Source organism: Hemicordylus capensis, chromosome 2 (genome assembly GCF_027244095.1).
Source record: "Hemicordylus capensis ecotype Gifberg chromosome 2, rHemCap1.1.pri, whole genome shotgun sequence".
NCBI lineage: Eukaryota > Metazoa > Chordata > Lepidosauria > Squamata > Cordylidae > Hemicordylus > Hemicordylus capensis.
Window position 1 is genome coordinate 57,493,022 of NC_069658.1, and position 22,026 is coordinate 57,515,047.

The following is a 22,026-nucleotide window of genomic DNA, read 5'->3' on the forward strand; positions in this document are numbered from 1 at the left end:
AGGAGGATTTCAAGATCACCTCACTTACATTGCAGTGCAAGGATGCTCTAAGGCACAGTTTCCTGAACATATTTTGTAAACATAACATGCCAACTATAGAGCTTTAAAAAAACCACAAAAGCTACTCAGGTTGAATTGGCTGAATTATAATGCGAATTGTATCTTAGTTTGATTTGAAGTTTCAAAGGAAACTACCAAATGCATGCTTGGTTTATGTTAATAATTATCAAGTGTGTGAATGTTGCAGCCTCATACTGCTTATGAGACGTTCTTCAGATTGTACAAAATGTGCAAATTCATCATATATTACTTTGCAAAAAATTTTTAATCTCTGCCTAAAGAAGCCAACTAAATATAATATGCTATGGAGTAAAGAAGATTCTCATTGTCCATATGTACCTCCCTGTCTAGTAAAAGATCCTTTCATAACTTTCTCCAAATTGCATTATATATGCTGACAAACAGAATTGTCAACTGATTGAGGATAAGCTATATAATGAACTATTCTGCTTGCTCTTATTGCCCAATGATTATCTACAGCGATTATTATTAGGACCAATATTTTTCTTTTCTTGGGTTGTTATCGGCCATACTTTGCTTGTAGTTATATTCTGTTGTTGCATTGCATTTAGACATTTACTGTATTTTTCTCTGAATATAGGAAAGATAAACATAGTTGAGATCATTTTTTAATTCCCAAATGAACATGCACTTAATCCACATTTAGAATTGTAAATGATTTCCAATATATGTAATAAATGAATTTCTAGTTTAGTATGAAACGTGTGCCTGATCTTCAGCTTTTAAAAAAATGTTTTTCTTATTACACGTTATATAATGATTTGTCTCAGCTAGGCAGAATTTCTTGCATATCCGTGAAATATTCAAGTTCTCTTTTCTACAAGCCTAACACTATTGAAACTGAAGCTGTCAATTGGATTAATCCCATCTATTTAACTGTGGATCCATGTTTCACCCAACATGAAATGAAGTGATACCAATGTTGCTACACATTTTGTTAAAGGGTAGTTAATCTCACAAGATAACCCGAAGAACTTGTACTCAAGTCCAATGGAACGAAATTTGATTCCCATGTTATGCAGCAGATGGGATCTTGTTCCTTGTTCACTGCATGTCTTCTGATGAACAGCTGTAACTTTTGCTTAGGAGACCTGTAATGTCCCTCTGTTGTGAAGATGTGCTGAGTGTATTTACAGCCAGTGCAGCTCCCCTGAAGACGTGACAGTGTTCATTGGAAGATTCACAGGGCACAAATGACCATTTTCAGATGATGAGATGAAGGCTGAGTGAATGTGGTGTGATTTTTTTTCCTCCTCTGCTTGTGAAGTTAAATAGTCAAGTGATTAATTCACTACATGTCTAGATCTCAACTCAAATACCACATTATTACAAGATCTGATAATCAGGCTGAGTTGTGGCATAGTGAAATGTAGCCACATGATTTTTTAAAAATAGGAACCTGGGTGATGCATTCACCCAACACCTTCCCCATGCTATCAGAAGCGAATAAAAATTACATTTCATTTTTAGCTCAGATTTGCCCAACCCAAAATCATGTTATTAGCCTTTAGACTTGATCCTAAAAATGTTTACTCCATCTTCCTTCATACTGCTCCCTACCACACATATAAATGTGTGACCATAAGAACCATAAAAAGCTGCCCTATGCTACGTCAGACCATTGAACCATCTAGCTCAGTACTGCCTACATTGACTGGTAGCCACTCCTCCCTCTAAGGTATGCGCACGTGCGTTTGCTCACAAGTTTTTGGATGTCCTCTCAGATCATTTTAGATCCCACTCAGGTTGAATTAGGAAGGCCCCACTCTGAATGCATGTGCGCACACACTGCCTTGATACTGCTGCCCAGAACAAAACTCAATCTGCACAGAGATGAAAACAATCAGAGGGACCACTGCTGGTAGCTGCTCTCCAAGGTTTCAGGTACCAATTGTTCTCTGTCCTACCTAGAGATGCCAGGGATCAAACCCATGACCTCCTACATACAAAACAGATGTTCTATCCCTGAATTATGGCCCCACATTCTTTCAATACACTTCCAGTTTTCAGCACCAGAGAAGAATCTGGGTAGTTATCTCATGATCACACATTTGCATGGTGGAGATCACCACACATAGGGGGAAAATCTCTTGAGAATGTCTGCACTGCTCCTTGCTTCCAAACTAAGTGAAGATCAGGACAGAAATTGGCCTTGTTTATCTCTTCCTCCGGGGTTGTTGATCAGGAAGATCAACATTCTTGCAAAATAATTAAAAACAATGAGGAAGTAGTAAAAAGCATAAGGTATTGATTCACCAATTGGTACTCAAAATAAAATAAAAAATCTGATTTCTAATCAAATAGGCTGATATCCATAGATGCCTCCAGCACACAAATGCCTTGGTGTTATGGACTAGTGGTTTCCATTATTCTCTCTCTTTGGATTACTTGGTTTCTTGAGTATTAGTTTCTACTAAGTGCCAATTTAAACATATGCACCAGAGGAAGATTATTTCTTATAGGTCAAGTAGCATCCCTTGTGAAAAACTCAGATAGAAGGCTTTGCTCAAAGGTGCACAAAGGCAGATTGGTAAAATCGGACATAGTCTGATATTACCAGAATTGGAAAGGCTCAGAAGGAGTCCAAGCCTGAATTTAAATACCCCAGTTCAGGTTGGACATTTCTGACTCCTTTGGGGGGGGGGTTAGATCTCTCCAGAGCTCCAAATGACAGGGAGCCGCCCCACTTCTTTGCGAGTGCAGCTACAGGGGGAAGACCCCATCTTCTGCCCTATCTGCCCACCTGCCTGCCTGCCCCATGCCTATTTAATTTTTTTAAAGGGGGTTAAAAGCTTTTTAGCCCATGTTACACACACTACCAGTAGCCGCCAGCTGATTTCTGGGGGGTTTGTCCGATTATCTGATGTTACATCACGTCCCCTTGGAGTCTCTGTCGTTACATGAGTTCTTTCTGTGACACTCTGGCGTTGTGTTACTTTTATTCCAGGTTCAAATTGTGAGTATCTATGGGTTTAAAAAACAACACACTGCTTGTCTTGACTCCAACCCAGTCCTGATTCCAGCCCAGATCCCAACCCCAACCCCATATTTTGGAGGGGCCCAAAGGACCCCAAACTGATATTTGTGGGGCTGGTAAAGGTCGGTTGGACCCAGCTCCAACTTTTATGTCTGTTCACAGGCCTAATATGCCTGCTTCATTTGTTAGGATGTCAGCCACTATTTATTTTATTTATTTATTGTTGCATTTATATACCGCCTTTCGTTAAAAGACAACCCCAAGGCGGTTTACAAAAGTTAAAACGTACAATAAAAGACAATAAAAATATTAAGCTAAAAATATATAAAATACAGACCAAATTTAAAATCTATAAAATACTAGCATAAAAACAATACAACAGGTAAAAACACACAGAAGCAGCAGTAAAAACGATTATGTAAAAGCCTGGATAAAAAGCCAAGTTTTAACAAGCTTTCTAAAAGCTGTGATGGAGTCCTATCTGCATCCAGCCTATACAATTAGAGGCATTTGGACATTTATTACTTCCTAGGAAGAAGTGGAGGCTAAAAAATCATGTGCTCATAGGATGTAGATATTGAAACTGTCCTATATTCTAGCTCTTTTTTCAGGACTTCATGAAATATATGATATATATTGGTTGACCTAATTTCTCAGTAGTACTACTCAGGAGTTATTCTAAAGGACTACTGAATTTCAATAGGACTTCATCTAGTAAAGTTAATCAGGATGTCAGCCACTTTGTTCGAAATACAACATGAATACATTTAGTTTTGTTTCTTTGATTCAAGCACAAATTCAAAGATATCTGAAAATTAAACGTGTATTGGGATCGCCTGGAAGCACATTAGCTGGGACCCAATCAGTTTCTTGTATCAGTGGAAAGCACTTCCACCAGCAAGGGTTTGCTGAAGTGGAAGTGCTCTGTTTCTGCCAGTTCTTCCCTCCAGCTGCAGATCCCTATGCCACATCTCATGCCATTCTAAAGGGAACCACTTGCTCAGGAATGGCTCTTTGGCCAGCACAAGGTCTGTAATGGGAAGGAGAAGGTAAGAAAGCCTCACGCATGAGCGGAACTCTTCTTGCACTTCTCTGGATCCAAGACACTGTGATGAAATGACCTCTGCTAACTTGACACAATTCAGGGCCGCCAATTCAGCTCTAGTTGCACGCAACAACTAATAGACCTGCATTTCCATCTGCTCCACAATGCACCCAACCAGTTCAATGGGACACGTATGAGCATCCTGCTGTGAATGCAAATGCAAATCCTGGTGTTTCCACAAACGGATCTCTCTCACTGGAGAGCACTTTTTTTTTTTTTAGCAGACTAGTGCTAGATTTGTTAATCAGCATGTACACAGCACATTTAGGATGCAGTTCACGTGCCATGGCTGCCAGTGGGAAATTCAGTTTTATTTTAATGACTTCATTTTTTACAGTATTGTGTACTAAGCTTTCAGGACAAACTCCACTGCCATCTCAAATCAATTAAGTGTTGCAGGTACCAACCTCTGCAAAACATAGATTTTTTGGACTGTGCAAATATGCAGCTACACTTATCCAAAGTTGAATAATACGCACAGCCCCCCCGGCACCATGTGATGGTGGCTGTTCCCACCACTCACCTCCTATGCCACTGGGCTGTTCCCAGAATGATGGAGCCACTTAAAGAGAGATGGAGCCCAGGAGAGCTCCAATGATGTTTGGGCAGGTACACAGGGAGTTCTGGGAAGTGAAGTCCTTTCTTGATAGAGCTCTATGAATAAATTGCTGGAAAGGACTCCACTTCCCAATGCCCCCTGCATGCCTTCTCAGACATTGCTGGGGTTCAGCAGGGCTCTTTAAGGGACTCGACCAGTGCTAGGATGAGCCAAGCAGTGCATGGAGGTGAGTGGGGGCAGGCCCATAGCCAGCTGGTGGCATGGTATGTACCTGCCACACCAAAAAAATTCTCTTTCTTCCCCAGCCTCATTGACTGTTTTCACTGCATATTTTATAACCTGCCTCCCCTGACTTCTGAAATCCCCCCCTGCCCAATTGAGGCTGGTTACAGGTCTGAGTGGGGGCAGGGGGTGGGAGGCAGGAATGGTTGCCATGTGTAGATTGAGTGGATTATTTGGCTTTGGATATTTGGAGCCAAACATTTGTACAGTCCTACAGATTACAGTGGAATGACTGTATGTGCCATGATCAGTGAAGTCTCTATCATACCACCACCGATTCTGTGAAACACTGTTGTCCAGTCTAACAGTCTGATCTAGTGCCTTAGAGTCCATAGAAATGCAAGATCTCGGAATCACCCGGCCTCCATGCAAAAGTAGTAGAATCAGTCACAGAAGTAGCTGGCCCCTCACCCAAAGCCCCACGGAGCCAGTAGGGCTGATCCAAAACATTTTGCAGCCTGAGGTGAGGGACAATATGATGTCCCCCATATCTGTGAGTGGGTGCTCATTATTCTTAGGCCAGGCTACCAAAGCAGCAATGGTGACACATGCACTCTCTCAGACTGTGCCACCAAGGCAGGTAGTGGTGGCAGGGACATTCCTGGCTCAAATCAGGTGAGGGATTGGGGAAGAGGTATGCTGAGCAGGGCAAGGAGGGGAACAGCAGGTCCCAGTAGGGTGAGGAAGGTAGGCCGGCATCTGTGGTGGAGGGGCCCACCTCCTGTGCTTACCTCGTGTGCTCCCCCATTCACCCATGCCTGGGTTGACCACCTCACCCTGCCTCATGGAAGCAAGCCATCAATACTAGCATTCACTTCAAATGGTTACAGGCAATAGCAAGAGGTTTCATCTTGTTTTTAGCAAGGTAAAGGGGACCACTTCTGCCCTATTTCTCTCAAAAAGATTCCACTGCTGCTTACATAGTATCAGTTCTGCTTCCATAGTTAACAAGTAAAGTGCAGGATAGGATCAGGTTATATGTCTTCGTATTTCTTAAGGCATGGGTATATGCACCCATGTCTTGGAAAAGGAGCAGTAGAAACAGGCATAGGTCCAGAGCTGATGTAGGAATGAAACGTATGTCTTAAACCCATACCATACCATACCATACCATACCATACCATACCATACCATACCATACCAATACCTTACTGTAACAAACATAGCCACCACTTAGCTACACTGGGTTCTTTTAAATGCAAAGCTGATAGAAAGTCACCATTATAATTGCTAAAGAAATCAGGGTTGGGGTGGAGTAGAGAACAAGAGGAAACCTGATTCTGATTTTTGCAACTTCTCCGTTACTCTTCCGAGCTACACCATTACATTAACACAATTTGTGCATTTAATTTTCTCTGTTAAAACTAAAATAAAGTTGATGATGCTTTTATAACACACATTTAATGTGAATGCTAAATTATACACTGTTACATTGAGTTAACATGTTTCACATTGATATATTTTTATTCACTTGCTAAAAGTCCCTCTTCCATGAATACTTCTGACGACGAGGCATTTATCCACTACTCTTGCATGCCGAAGAGATGGTTATTCTAGTCAAGAAACCCAATTTCCATACATTACAATTATTTGGGATTGTTACTAATGTATGATAATGTAAGGAAAGTGTAGGCTTTCTTCTTCAATTTCTAGGGAGGAGTTATTTTATATCATTAAGTTACAGTACTCTCACTTTGCACCAAATTCTCTAGATCAGTAAATTTATTGCTAGCTGATTATTCAAACAGAAAAGAATAGGAAAAAATTATTCAGCAAGCTTTTCTGTTCTTCCAGAAGAAGTATTTAACTCCGAAGTGGCCATCATCATGGCATTTAGGCACCCAAGTTCTATTTGAAATACCTTCAATAGCAAAGCAATAAATTATGAATTCATTTGGTGACCCAACCATAATATAGATCATTTTTTAGACAAAGCACGACTACAAATAGCAGTTTCAATATGATCAAGCGATGCAATTAAGAAACAGACAAAAGAAAAATAGTAATTTACTAGTGCAAGCTGTTTAGACTTTGTGATATGACCGAGTATTTTCAAATCAAAACCATGAAACTGGAAGATTCTTTCTGCTTGTGTTCAGAAAGCGAAGTAAAGATTTTGGTCATTTTTTGAGCTTTTGAGTGGGGTTTGAACTGCAGCATGGCTGATACTGTCATGGTGAATGTAGCCTGCTGTGTAGATCAAATCAGAGCCCGTCTCCAAGGATGACTCTGGTGGCACCTCCACCAGGTGGAGGTGCCATAATTTTCTGGCATCATTTTCTGTCCAATGGAAAGTTATGCATGACCAGGGTAATTTCAGTCTGCCATCTGCCTTTCCCACTGAGGCATGAACAAGAAGCCAACATATCCAACATCTGGGGAGGTCTGCTTACAGTTGCCACCACTCTATCTGTTGGCGACTCAGGGCTGGGCCATCTCTGTGGCCTTCCTGAAGCTTTGGAGTGCAAAAAATAAGAATACGAGTTGTAACATCTCTGACCACTTTAAAGAAAATCCTTAAGGCCCATCTGTTTAACCAGGTCTTTTAAAAATAATTTTGAAATGTCTGTATTGTTGTTTAGTTTTTTTAATTGTTCTGATTTTTGTGGGTTCAAAATTTTAAATTTTATGTAAACTGCCTTGAGTCACTTGTTTTGGTGGTATACCAATCCTCTATAATAAAAGCCTTGAGCGTGATCCCGTGTCCTTTTCCGGCCCGTGTCTTTCTCGGCCGTCCAGACATGGGCGGCCATGTTGAGCAACAGCAGGGGGACCAGGAGGACAGAGGCAGCAGTGGGGGAACTGGGAGGGCTGAGGCGGCAGCGGGGGAACCGGGAGGGCTGTGGCAGCAGCGGGGGAACCGGGAGAGCAGCGGGGAACAAAAAAACCCCGGCAGGGAGAAAAGTAAAGAGTTAAAAGACGGGCCCGCGGGGGGACCGGGAGAGCAGAGACGGCAATGGCGGGAAGCGGCAAAACAAGAACCGGGGAGAACTCTGGGTGGCGGAGGCAGCGGAACTCTTCGCCCGGCTGCCCACTGCAACGGCAGCGACGGCGGCAGAACTCTCCGCCCGCCGCCCACAGCGACGAGCAAGCGGCAAAGCGGGAACCGGGGAGAACTCTCGGCGGTGGCGGCAGCGGAACTCTCTGCCCGGCTGCCCGACAAATAAATAAATAAATAAATAAGGAAAGGAGGGCGAGAGAGAGGGAGAAGGAATAAAGAAAACAATACCCCATTCCACACAACAAAAGGCAAGAGAAAGAAAAAAGAAAGAAAGAAGTGAGAAAACGTGGAAGAAAGGAAGGAAAAGAGAGAGAGGGAGAGGGAGAGGGGGGAAAAAGGAGGGCAAGAAAAAGGGAGAAGGAATAAAGGACAACAACAACAACAAAAAAGGAACTAGCGCCCGTTATTTTAACGGGCTTAAAAATACTAGTATGCTAAATAAATAAATGTCATCTGGCCTCCTCCAGGGTGATGGGAAGTCAGTCTCCAACTAGCCTTGGGGGAAAAACAGTCTGGATGCAGGTTCAGCTTGGCTAGTATATGTGCAGAATTTGAAGGTCATTATTGTGGGTAGAGGATCTGCTGGGCATGGTTCTTCTCACATCATGCACAAGTATAACTTATAATGTTTTTGTGTTTTCTTTCTTTCTTTCTCTGCAGAGAATTTTCTCATCTCTCAACAATAGAGGCTGCAGTGGAATTCAAATTACACTATCCATAGCACCAGCTGTATCATATTGATGTCAGAATTTCTAAGGACTGCTCCCTGCAAGGTGCTCTCCTTCACATTATTCTGTACTCTGATAAGCATTTTATCCATTTGTTTTATGACTCCTATCCTTTTCCCTTTGGTTTTTCCTTGTTTCCTGGTACCTTTTTCAGTCAATGTGAAGTCGTGTTAAACAAGACTGAAGTAATGTTGGCAGGAAGTTCTTCTGACTTAATTGGCAATAGTGATACCTTTAATCCTGAAGAATTGCAGAAGTTGAAGTGGCAAGGTAGACGACTGGAGCGCAAGTGGAGAAAGACTCAACTCAAATCTGACAGATTACAACATAGAGCACATTTGAAGATCTATGGTCTGGCAATGTGTGTGGCAAAGAAACAATTTTTTTCTGCCTGTTTTGCTTCTGCAAGCTCACGTTCAGAAGAGTTGTCCAGGGTTGTGAGAGGATTAGTACATGTCCCTTCTTCCCTGAATTTGAACCAGTTATTCCCTGAATTTGAGTCAGTTACCTGTTGTGACATTTTAAATGATTTTTTGGTGGATAAAATCTCTCATATTTGGGCCAACCTGGACTCCACACTTACCACAGCAACTCCTCTTATTTGGTGAGCTTGTATCAATTTCAGTCTATGACTCCTGAGGATGTGGACAAGCTGCTTGGCGTAGTGCAGCCTACCACATGCTCTCTTGACCCCTGCCCGACATGGCTTATACTCTCTGGTAGAGAAGCTATTGGAGGGGGCTAGCATCATGATTGCTTCTCTGAAGGAGGGCAGAATGCCTTCCTGTCCAATGGAGGCTATTATTAAATCTCTTTTGAAGAAGCCTACATTGTACCCCTCAGTTAAGCAATTATAGGCCCATTTCCAACCTTCCATGGTTGGGCAAGGTAGGTGACTGAGAGAGCTCCAGATGGTTTTGGATGAAACAGATTATCTAGATCCATTTCAATTTGGTTTTCGGGCAGGCTATGAGGAAGAGTTGGCCTGATAGATGATCTCCTATTAGGAGCTTCACATAGGAAACTGATTATCTAGACCCATTTCAAACTGGTTTTCGGGCAGGCTATGAGGTGGAGACTGCTTTGGCCGGCCTGATGGATGATCTCCAATTGGCAATTGACAGAAGGAGTGTGACTCTGTTGGTCCTTTTGGATCTCTCAGAGGCTTTCGATACTATTGACCATGGTACCCTTCTGGAGCATCTGGGGGGTTGGGAGTGGGAGGCACTGCTTTGCAGTGTTTCTGCTCGTACCTCTTGGGCAGATTCTCTTGGAGACTTTTGTTCTTCAAAGCAAGAGTTCTGGTATGAGTCCCACAAGGCTCTCTAATGGCTCCAAGGCTTTTTAGCATCTACATGAAACCACTGGGAGAGATGATCAGGAAATTTGGTGTAGGGTGCTATCAATATGCTGATGACACCCAAATCTATTTCTCCATTTCAACATCATCTGAACAAGGCATAACCTCCCTAAATGCCTGCCTGAAGGCAGTGATGGACTGAATGAGGGATAACAAACTGAGATGGAATTCAAATAAGATGGAGGTACTTATGGTGTGGGGCCATAACTCAGGAGACAGCTTCGATCTGCCTGTCCTGGATGGGGTTACACTCCCCCAGAAGGAACAGGTACACAGTCTGGGGGTGCTTCTGGATCCAAGCCTCTCTCTGGCATCTCAGGTTGAGGCAGTGGCCAGAGGTGCTTTCTATCAGCTTCAGCTGATACGCCAGCTGCGTCTGTTTCTTGAGATAAATGACCTCGGAGCAGTAGTGCATATGCTGGTAACCTCCAGACTTGATTACTGTAATGTGCTCTATGTGAGGCTGCCTCTGTACAGAAACTGCAATGGGTGCAGAATGTGACAGCCAGGTTGGGTCAACTCAAAGAGGCCACATTATACCTATACTGCACTGGCTACCAATATGTTTCTGAACAAAATACAAGGCGCAGATTATAACCTATAATGCCCTAAAGAGCTTAGGTCCAGGATACTTATGAGCTCCGCCACCTATTGAGATCATCTGGGGAGGTCTGACTGCAGTTGCCATCAGTTCATCTGATGGCTGCTCAGGGACAGGCCCCAAAGCTTTGGAATGAGCTCCCTGTTGAAAAAAGAACCTCCCCATCTCTAATAACCTTTAAGAAGGCAGTTAAGATACATTCATTCACCCAGGCTTTTAATTAGGCTTTTAATTGGATTTTTAATTAGATTTACAGATTTCAACATTCTTTTAAATTTTAAATGATTTTAATGTTGTATCATTTCACTTTTGTTTTAATTCGTGCGGTTTTATTGGAAACTGCCCAGAAACATGTTTTGGGCAGTTTATATATATGTTTAATAAAATAAATAAACAAACAAACAAATAAATAAAATGTTTAAGTTTCAGCTTCGTCAATCACTCTGATTCATTCTCACGTGTGCTTTTAGAGTCTTTGCTATGCTCAGAACTCCAGACTGCTTTAGACAATAGGAACAGAGACCTCTAACACACCCAAGAGATTTGTGTACACATCTGAGCACACACAGATTCCGGGACCAGGCCTGTAGTGGAGTGGATGGATTTTTCAATGCTTTATATTTTTTAAAGATTATGGTACCTCACCTTGAACCCAATGAATAAAGCATAATATAACCTATAATATGTCTAAATAAATGTCAATAAACACATAGTCTCTGACTGCATTGTTTTGATCTACTATTTAGCTGGATGAATCCTGGAATGTGGTTATATATAATGGGTCATAGCAATGGCTATATGCACAGTCATGTCACATGTTCCAAGGCTATGTTGATGGGATTTTGCAAGGGATGATATGCTAATTCACCAATTTTGATTTTTATATATATATATATATATATATATATATATATATATATATATATATATATGAATGATGATGATATAATATTTATACCTTACCCTTCCAGTACAATATTACTTGGAGTGGCTCAGAACAGTAAAGTAATATAAAATTTAAAATAATAAAACAAATAAAACAGAGCATGAAATAAAAATCAATTAAAACAAATTCAATTAAAAACAAAATAATAAAAAATCTATCAATTTATCATTAAAAGATTTTAAAAGCCTCTCTAAACAGATGGGTTGTAATGGATTCCCCTGGCTCAGCCAGGTAGATGATTAACAGGCTGGCCAGTGCTGGCCAGCCTTCTCAGTCACCTAGTTCGAGAGAAAGACTCTTATCTGCTGAATTACTGCTCTGAGTGGTCTGAGAAGCTGCCTGCTGGTTTAAAATCTTTAACTTTCAAAAGCCCAGAAAGGAAAAGGAAAAGATTCTGCTAAAATGGAGGTTCTGGTAGTTTAAATTTGCTGCCACCAAGCACTCTAAATTTTCAGAAATTGGATCACTGGACTAGAGTGCTTTAGTCCAGGGTCTCTCTTGAGCTGATTATTGGGAAAATATAGAAACCTGCCCCCCAAGCGTTTGCCTGCACGTGGAGTTAATGATAGCTTAACTGAGCTCTTAGAGACACTGTGCACTAGTGGGTCCCCTCCCCTCCGTTTGAGTTAATAACCGACTCTGAGAGGCTTGTAAAAAGAAAGGAACAAAAACAGTTTATTCAGTCCCTCCAACTGGTCTGTCTGAGGCTCTAGCAATTTAGATGCACTTGAAAAATGCTTAACTTGGTTACAAGAATGTTTCAAAATGCCCAGATCCTTCTTAGGAGGCATGTATTGAAATCTTAGTTTACAAGATTTCAGTTTACAAGAAACATATTTATTTTGGGTGTGCTTTGCAATTTCTAAATATCTAATTCCTAACACAAAGTCTGACTAAACATACTTTTCCCTATGCTAGATTCCACAGCCCCCACCTGGGCTTCATTCCCCCTTGAAAACTCACCAAAAATCCTGATGAGTTCAAGCCCCTGCAAAACCTCCAACCCTCAGAGATATTCCTGCAGCCTCCACCATGTGAGAGCAGTCGCCATGCTGGTCACTGTTCCTGCACACTCTCCTCACAGACTTCTTCTTCCCAACATTCCCAGCAGCAGCCCTCGTGTCCCACCAACCTGGGGATTGATTGGTCAACTCTGGGTGTCGCCAGCCTGTCAGTCAGGAACAGGGGTTCACTTCTTGTTGACCCAATTGGAGCTGGAAGGTAGGCCACTACATGAGTCTTGAGATCTTTGGGGAAAATCTGTGCCGGAGGGAACATGGCAAAGTTATTCTGGGAGGGCATTCCACAGCCGAGGGTCACAAACAAGAGAGCCCTTTCTCTTGTCCCCACCAACTGAATTTCAGTCAATGGTGGGGCTGTGAGCAGGTCTCAAGGACATGAACAAAGAGCCCTGGCAGATTCGTGTGGGTGAATGTGGTCTGACAGATACCCTGTCCCCAAGCTGTGTAGGGCTTTAAAAGTCAAGACCAGCACTTTGAATCTGGCCCAGAAGCAAACTGGCAACCAATGAAGCTGCTACAGGATAGATGTGATCATCAAGGAGTGACTAGCACCCTGAGCATCCTTGCAGCAGCACTGTTGACGAGCTGAAGCTTCCGAACTGTCTTCAAGGATAGCCCTGCATAAAGTGCATTGCATTGGTCCAATCTGGATGTTACCAGTGCATGAGTGACATCTGACATCTCAGTGCATGAGTCCCAGTTGGCAGACCAGCCATAGCTGGTAGAAGTAAATAGTGTACTTTTGCTGCTGTGAAGAAGAATCCTGCACTCTACCTTATATCTGGTTTTAGTTCTACTAGATGTAATGTCTATTTGGGGAAAAAATTAATTATCGCTCTAATGAATACAAATATGATGAATATTTTTATACTGCTTTTCAACAAATGTTCCCAACATGGTTTAATATAAATAAATAAAATGGATCCATGTCCCCAAAGGGTTCGCAATCTAAAATAGAAACATAAGAAACACCAGCAACAGCCACTGGAGAGATGCTGTGCTGGGGATGGATAGGGCCTATTGCTCTTCCCCTGCAAAGCAAAGAGAATTGCCACATTTAAAAAGGTGCCTCTTTGCTCAGTTAGCAGCAAAGAGGGCTAACTTCTAAACCATTTTACAAAAAACTAGGGATGACTGGAAGGCGTGCCCCTAAACTATTACACAATTAAAATGAATAGAGAAATACACTGCTTGGGGGGGGGGGCTTTTTCTTTTAAGGTGGAAGAGTACACTCACCCACAGTAGTCATTTTGACACTTTGTTAACATCTGAGATACTCCATGGAATTTCTGTGAACTGGATACCCAACATCGTGGGGCGGAACAGCAGAAAGCTCTGAAGAATAGATTTTGCGTATCCCTAATTTATGCTCACATCTTGTGGAACAGAATTGTGTATATTTACCCAGCAGAAGTTGAAGGGCTACACTCAGACATTGCCCTAATCACTTCTTGGGCTGCTTGCCCACAGAATCAAACTAAAATTTGTATAGATATTCAAGATCAGGGGTAGTTTTTTGAGAGCATTTTAATTCCATTTTGGGGCCGGAAAAAACTTGATAATTTCTGAATGCCGCCCCCCCCCCCCCACATTTCCCTGAGTTTTGTTCCATAAAACAAGGAATAAGAAGCTACTGCTGGCACCACTTTTCCCATTTCACAGACTATCTTAAATCACCCCAGTATATGGTACCTCTCTGCCATGCAGGGGGGCTAGGCGAAGAGTACTGAGAAACCAGTCCACTGGCTGCTGCTGCCACTGCAGAAAATCTTTGCACTTACTCTAGAGACAGGTTCCCCTTCCACTGCTGCTGGGACTCATACATTTGATTGCATGACTTAATTCCTCACTGCAGCAGGTCATAGGATCATAGTCCATAAATAACAGCACAGCACAAAATGCAGACTGTTTTGGAAAATGTGAACAGAAATGACTGTTCTGGCAGAATCGAGGGAGCAATAAAAACAATACCAAGTTGTCAGGCCCATCACATCAATCCACTTCAACGGCTTGGAGAAAAACACCCCAAAACAGTGATATTTGGGTGACTTAAATGAATTGCTCTGCTTTTTCTTCATTACTGAAACTGCTAGATTATCTAGCCTTAAACAGCATATCAACTGTATTTCATTTTTCTATGGCTGGTGCTGCTCCCTGAGATTGCGATCCTGAGTTACTGAAATTGATGGGATTTCTTCTAATGGCTCTAATGGGATGTGGATTGCACCCTCCATGCTTTTTTTCTCTTGGACTTACCTGGACATTTTGAAGAATGACACTACATCTTTGCCTTGAGAGCAATTTGCTGAACAATTTCTAGCTCATTATGATAGTCAGGCAAAGAAGGTAAGCAGGTCTCCAGTTAAATGTTGCCCTATTTTTTGTCATTAACAGTGTTTGACACATTCAGATCTTCTCCATGCTTCCACATTATTTTCTGTTGCAAAGACTCCTCGGCTTTCAGACTCCTGCTGTTTTCTCTGTTCTGTCAGCTAATTAAACACACAAACCTGTGCAAAAGGCCCAGTTAAATCCTCCTTGCACACAAACGAGATTTCTCCATAGGGCCAATGTCAAATATGTTTTGAGACGTCTTGTGAAACTTCTTCATGCAGCAAAATGTTTAGCTACCCTTCTGCCACTTGAATTTTAGGGATTGTCCAGAATTACGAGGAAGGAGCTGGTTGCTAGCGGCAAGCATTTCAGAGAAGAAAACATCACTGCTATTCTAGACATCTTACTAAAAATGTGTTATTTGCACACTGGATTTGGATGAATGTGACGTTTCGATACACGGATTCACCTGGATCTCATGTTCCATTTTGTGCAAGGGACGCTAAACATTTGCACACATGCGAAAGGAGAGATCACTCCTTTCTTCACTGTAATGAATGGGGCAGACTATGTGTTCAGGAGGTCCATGTGAGCATCAAAGTGCAGTGCACCAGTGCAGAGGTGCACCTAGGTAATTTCGGAGCCTGGACCTAAAGACCTTTGGACCCCACCCCCTTGCTGGAGCCACCCCCTGCAAGTTAAGCATCACCCCCCTATTCTTATCCCACATATTCCTTTCCCCACTCCCCCCTCTATCTGAAGCACCTGGCACAGGTCATACTTGGCAGCCAGGCACAGTGTGGGCCAGTGGTGACCCCACCACCCAGGACAGACTAAAGAGGATTTGGGGGGGCCCAGGAGGTGTGGAGGCCCTGGACTGGCCCTAAAGTCCTGGAGTAAGAGCGCCACTGCACCAGTGGCATAGCTACCACTGGACTGGAGGTGGGTGTTTCCTAGGCAATGGGGCCCAGGGGTTGCCCCCACACTCCTATGCACCCCCATGTTGCCATCACACACTAATAGGCATCCTACAACATGCCAGCCCTACTGTCCTGTAATGGCCATGACGCTTTTGCTTGCATCAGCACACTAGACCAGGAGACCCTGCTGGCACTGGCATGGACACTCAGCCTGTCATGCTCTCCCAGCTGGTGAGGGCAATTTCTTCACCAACTGGCTGCTTCAGAGGAAAGAAGCACCCAGCTAGTGAAGAAAGCACTCACCCTTGCTGGCTGGGAGAGTGTGATGCCCTTTATCCAGAGGTAAACCTAGGTCATTTTGGAGCCTGGACCTAAAGGCCTTTGGAGCTCTCCACCTGGCAAGCTAAGCATCATCCCTACACACACACACACACACACACACACTATGAAACATGCCGTATTTTTTATCATGCAATAAAAATATGCAAATGTACAAATAGACAACCCTGCGAAGTAGGTTAGGCTGAGAGAGAAGTGACTGGCCCAGAGTCACCCAGCAGCAAGTCTCATGGCTGAATGGGGATTTGAACTTGGGTCTCCCCGGTCCTAGTCAAACACTCTAACCACTACACCACGCTGAGTGCTGGACTAGGACTGGGGAGACCCGAGTTCAAATCCCCATTCAGCCATGAGACTAGCTGGGTGACTCTGGGCCAGTCACTTCTCTCTCAGCCTAACCTACTTCACAGGGTTGTTGTGAGGAGAAACTTCAGTATGCAGTACACTGCTCTGGGCCAGTTGGAGGAAGAGTGGGATATAAAATGTTTACAAACAAACAAAAACAAAACAAACAACAGATAACTTGACATCTCTGCATCCCTATGTATTTCTTTCCCACTCCCCCCTCAGTCTCTAAAGCAGAGGTCATGCTCGGTGCCTGACACAGGTCCCAGTCACACTTCACCAGCCAACACAGTGTGGGCCAGTGGCACAGTGACCACACCACCCAGGGCAGACTAAAGAGGATTTGGGGGGGCCCAGGGGTGTGTGGAGGCCCTGGACTTTGGCCTGGAAGTCCAAGGGTAAGAGAGCCGCTGCCTTCATCAGCATGCTGACTGCACTGGGCTGCCCCTGGGCCAGTCGGAAGGGGTGTGGCTGGCACAGGGTAGCACACCCAACAGCAGCGTATGGTGGCAGTGCCCAGCCTCACATTCCGTCCCAGGGCTTCCGCCAACCTTCCAGTGTAGAGAAGACTCTGAATATAGGCAAGTTTAAATACAATGTAGTTATTAGGAACCAGATCCCATGATTACTTCTTTTCAAGTTATCAGGGGCTGCACAAGGCAATTTCATAGTGTACTGTGTGCTGTTTTTTTGGAAGCACATTCTGTGTGTCATAACTATCTGGGACCGGAATGGTAGTGTCTTTAGAGAAACTGGCAATCATAGAGATTGTGCTATAAAAAGAGCCTTCCCTCCTGCCCTCTTCCCTGTCACACAGGCCTTGTACAGTTGCACTCCATGCTTTCTGTTTTAACAACATAAGCAGAGTATTGCAACATGAAGTAATTGTTGTTTCAGTTATAATAATATATCTCATATACTTCTTCTCCAACGCATAGATAGATCCAAGGTGGATCACAGATCAGCAAAGTAGGCCATCAAAAAATCAGTAAAAACAATTAAAAACACAACAGTTGTTCTGAGAATGCAGGAGGTTCATATTTACTGTCTACGAGTATAAATAATAAATATGTATAATTAAATAAATAAATATAATACATTTTCCTGGCAACTGTTGTCGGGTGTGTGTTTGGGGGGGGGGCAAGATGGCATAAATTATTTTTGTTCATTTTTATTTTAGTAAATGGCACTCTAGAAAGCCTACTCAACTGAATGTCACTGAATTTAAGATAAATAATTGAATAAAGAGTAGCACTGGGGAAATGGTGGGTAAAAGAGAGGAGCATTCTTCTTTATCAGTAGTTTATTGATTTTTCCTTTTTATGTTTTATAATTACAATGTAAAGAAAGAAAAATAGAGGTGTGTGGACAGGTAATGGAGGAAGAGGGGAGAAGTGGAGGGAGAGAATAGGTTGTAGAGTCATTGGTATTGCCCAGCTATGAGTGTCAGAAGTCAGCGAGTCCACTGTGTTAAGAAATCAGTAGCAGCTATCAGCATAAGACATCTATGTTAATACAATGTCACTGAAATTGATTTATAAATCGTAATAGTAGTAGCAGCAATAGTAGTAGTAGCTGTATAAAGGTAAAAGGTGTGCCATTGAGTCGGTGTCAATTCCTGGTGACCGCAGAGCCATGTGTTTGTCTTTGGTAGAATACAGGAGGGGTTTACCATTGCCTCCTCCTGCTCTGTATGAGATGATGCCTTTCAGCATCTTCCTATATCGCTGCTGCCTGATATAGGTGTTTCCCATAGAATGGGAAACACACCAGCAGGGATTCGAACCAGAACCCTCTTGCTTGCTAAGCAAGTCATTTCCCCGCTATGCCATTAGGTGGCTAGTTGTTATATAGGAAGTCCAAATGTCCTGGTAGGTATCCTTGCACAGTTCTGTATGATATGTTGCCTACACCAGAGATTTTCAACCAGCAGCACTCCAGATGTTGCTGAACAACAACTCCCATCATCCCCAGCCACAATAAACTGTAGCTGGGGGTGATGGGAATTGTAGTTTAACAACATCTGGAGTACCACCTGTTGGGAACCCCTGGCCTACACAAAAATAGATAATAAACAGTATTTTATTTCTATTGATTAATAGAAGGCGGTGACTTGTTTTTCCAATGTTGAAGAAATATTTTCTCAATGGCTAACTGCACGCAGAAGAATGTTTCATTAACCCTCAGACTTCACATTATTTGTTTGTTTATTTGTTTAGCAAGTTCCTTAACTGCCTGACTTCCTTAGACTCGATGCGGTTTACATAAATTAAAACAGCAACAATGAAGACAAGAGAAGAAGTGGGGGGGGGGAGAAAAAGAAAGAAAAGGGGGGGAGAAACCCCCCACACACATGTTAAAAACTAAAAGCCTGGCAAAATAGATAGGTTTTTCAGGAGCTTCTTAAAAGACAGAAGGGAGGGGACATTACAAATCTCAAGAGGCAGAGTATTCCATAAGGAGGGTGCTGCAACAAAGAAGTCTTCCCAGCAGCCCGAGCCCCACATACCTGCCCTGGGCCTGGCCACACTGCGAGAGACTCCCTGATGACTAAGAATTGCATCAGTGCTCTAGTGATGCTTCTCCCATTCGGAATGATGGGGAAATCATTGCTAGAACACTGACACAAGTCTCAGTTGCCAAGGAGCCTCTCCGTGCTTGGTAGCAGTGTGGACAGGGTTTGGAGATGCATGGAGCCAGTGCGCACACCCTGCTCTTGGATCAGCAGGCCACTGTGCATTATGTATGCCATTATCCTCTTAGTCAGAGATGACCAAGACAGTATCCACTCTACACAAACAGTAATTAATGCTCAGTTTATGGAATTATATGGCAAACGTGACTCAAAAGATAAAAAACCAGTTGATGTAGAAATAAGAGCTTCTTTTTAAAAGTCCTGTTGCCACAGCTGGAGCTAACTCATGTGTAATTCCTCTCTGAACTGCTGGCAATTCTCAGTTGCCACGGAGCCTCTCCATGCTTGGTAGCAGTGTGGACAGGGTTTGGAGATACACAGAACTACAATCAACAGCCCATTCTTGGATTGGCAGGGCACCGCACAGCATGGATGCGAACATTTCAAGTGGTGAGCTGTTTTAGGCGGTGTGCAGGTGTCTTCTCAGTTTTATTTCTAATTCCCAAAATGCCTGTTTGACAGGGATTAAGGCAAGTGTACTGCCACCTTAAGTGGCGCAGCGGGGAAACGCTTGACTAACAAGCAGAAGGTTGCCAGTTCGAATCCCAGGACCGCTGCTACTATATCGGGCAGCAGCAATATAGGAAGATGCTGAAAGGCCATCATCTCATATTGTGCAGAAGGAGGCAATGGTAAACCCCTCCTGTATACTACCAAAGAAAACCACAGGGCTCTGTGGGCACCAGGAGTCAAAATCGACTTGACGTCACACTTTACCTTTACTGGAGCATAGGACATTCAGCTCAGTGTGAGCAAAGATGTCAATGCTAACTTGGCAAAGAGGCACCTTTTAACGTGGTGATTCTCTTTATTTAGAAGGGGGAGAGTAACTGGCCCTATCGACCCCCAGCACAGTACTTCCAGTGACTGTTGTTGGTGTCTGTCTTATGTTTCTTTTAGATTGTGAGCCCTTTGGGGACAGGGATCCATATTATTTATTTATTATTTCTCTATGTAAACCGCCCTGAGCCATTTTTGGAAGGGGGTATAGAAATCGATTATTATTATTATTATTATTATTATTATTATTATTATTATTATTAGTTCCGTGGTCAGGTGGGAAGTGAGATATTTTACTTCCTCATATAGACTTTTTTCTGTTCCTTTTTTCTTGTGTGATGTGTACTATAATTCTGCCTTCAATATAGCTTTGTACACATCCCATTCAGGCACTCTCATGGAGGCTGAACCATCATTAAGGCAAAAGTACTCTGTCAGCTGAAGTTGCATTTGTTGTACAAATGTTGTGTCATTTGAGCCACTGTGAGTTGCAAATATGAGGGAGCTGATCAAGCTCGATCTGTAATAATACAGGAGTGTGATCTCTGATGGCTATTATATTGAGCAATTGGTAACTTGATGGGTTATAATAGAGAAGGTGAGAAAATAATCTAAACATGAATCCAGTTTTCAGGGGACAGGGCTTTCCTGTCTAGGATTGAGTTTGATATTTTGTTAAAATCTCCACCCATGATTGTCATAGATACAGCAGCTTAAGTGCTGCTGGAGGCCTTCATGAAAGACAATTGAGGTATCCATACTAGTCTGTCTGTCTGTCTGTCTCTCTCTCATATATATTTGTATGTATGTTTATGTAAATCACTATAAATATTCATCATATTGGTATTTATATTCTATACACACACACACACACACACCCCAATATGTTCTGCAAAACTCTGGTGAGGGAAGGAGAGTTGCAGAGGGCTGTGGTCTGCAAGAAGTCTTCAGTATTCCTGCACTGAAAGCTTCTTTCTGCAGTGGATTGGACATGGAGTTTGGAGTGCTATTTTCACTTCCCTTGTTCCCTCAAAAACCCTTTCCCACTGGCATAAATCTGTTCCTGAGTGTCACAAAGCCCCAGACTCCTTCTTGAGCAGGGGGGCTACCAAGTTCCATTGGGCAAGGGGAGGCAGATATATCTAGGCCCACAGGGTCTGGAGGGCCCTCCAAGGCCCCTTAGCCAGTCCCCCTTGCCTGTTGGCCCTCTCTCCTGCTAGCCCTCCTGCTCTGGCCAGGGGAGTGAAGGAGCCTGCAAGCTGCTGCAGTCCCTTCAGTCTCCACCTCTCAGCTGTTTGGTGGGTGGGCGGGGCTTCCAGAGAGGCCACCATGCAGGCCTCCCTGAATCCTGAACTAGGGTTGCGCATTTTGTATTTTTTCTGTTTCGATTATTACCAAATCTGAATCAACCCCATTTTGTATTTTGTCCAAAATTCCAAATCACCCCAGTTTTGTTTTGTATCCAAATTAATCTGAATCTGAATCTGAATTAATTCAGATTTAAAAAATCAGTCGCATGGTCAACATAGTGGGTGGGGGTTATAGTGCCCAATGAGTGGAAGCTACCACAAAAATTTCGAAGGAATTGGGCAAACTGCTGATTTTTGGTGAATTTTTGAAGTTTGTGCATCTTTCAGATTTTTTCCCATAGGGTATGATGGAGGTTTCAGGAAAAGTATAGCTTCACGTGGGGGGGAGGGGTTGCCCAGGGTGGAGTGCGGTTGGTGGTAGTGCCCAGTTGGTACAAGAAAGCTACCAAAAAATTTTCAGAGGAATTTGGCAAAGGGCTGATTTTTAAAGAATTAATGAAGTTACACATCTTTCAGATTTTCCTCATAGGGTATAATGGAGGTTTCTGCAGTCCCATAACTCCACTTGAGGTGCACTGGGGTGGCCCAGAGCAAGTGGCAGTGTAGTGCACATAAGGTGCCAACCTCCCACATGGGTTGCC

At 43.1% G+C, this 22,026-nt stretch overlaps 1 long non-coding RNA gene across 1 annotated transcript in view; it reads left to right on the plus strand.

The window, feature by feature from the left end:
• LOC128342187 (uncharacterized) overlaps positions 1–11,122 on the plus strand; it is a 165,376-nt gene extending 154,254 nt beyond the window's left edge. Inside the window, exon 2 of the long non-coding RNA XR_008314823.1 lies at positions 8,666–11,122. This is a non-coding gene — a long non-coding RNA (uncharacterized LOC128342187). The remainder of the gene's footprint in view (positions 1–8,665) is intronic.
• Positions 11,123–22,026: the final 10,904 nt, after the last annotated feature.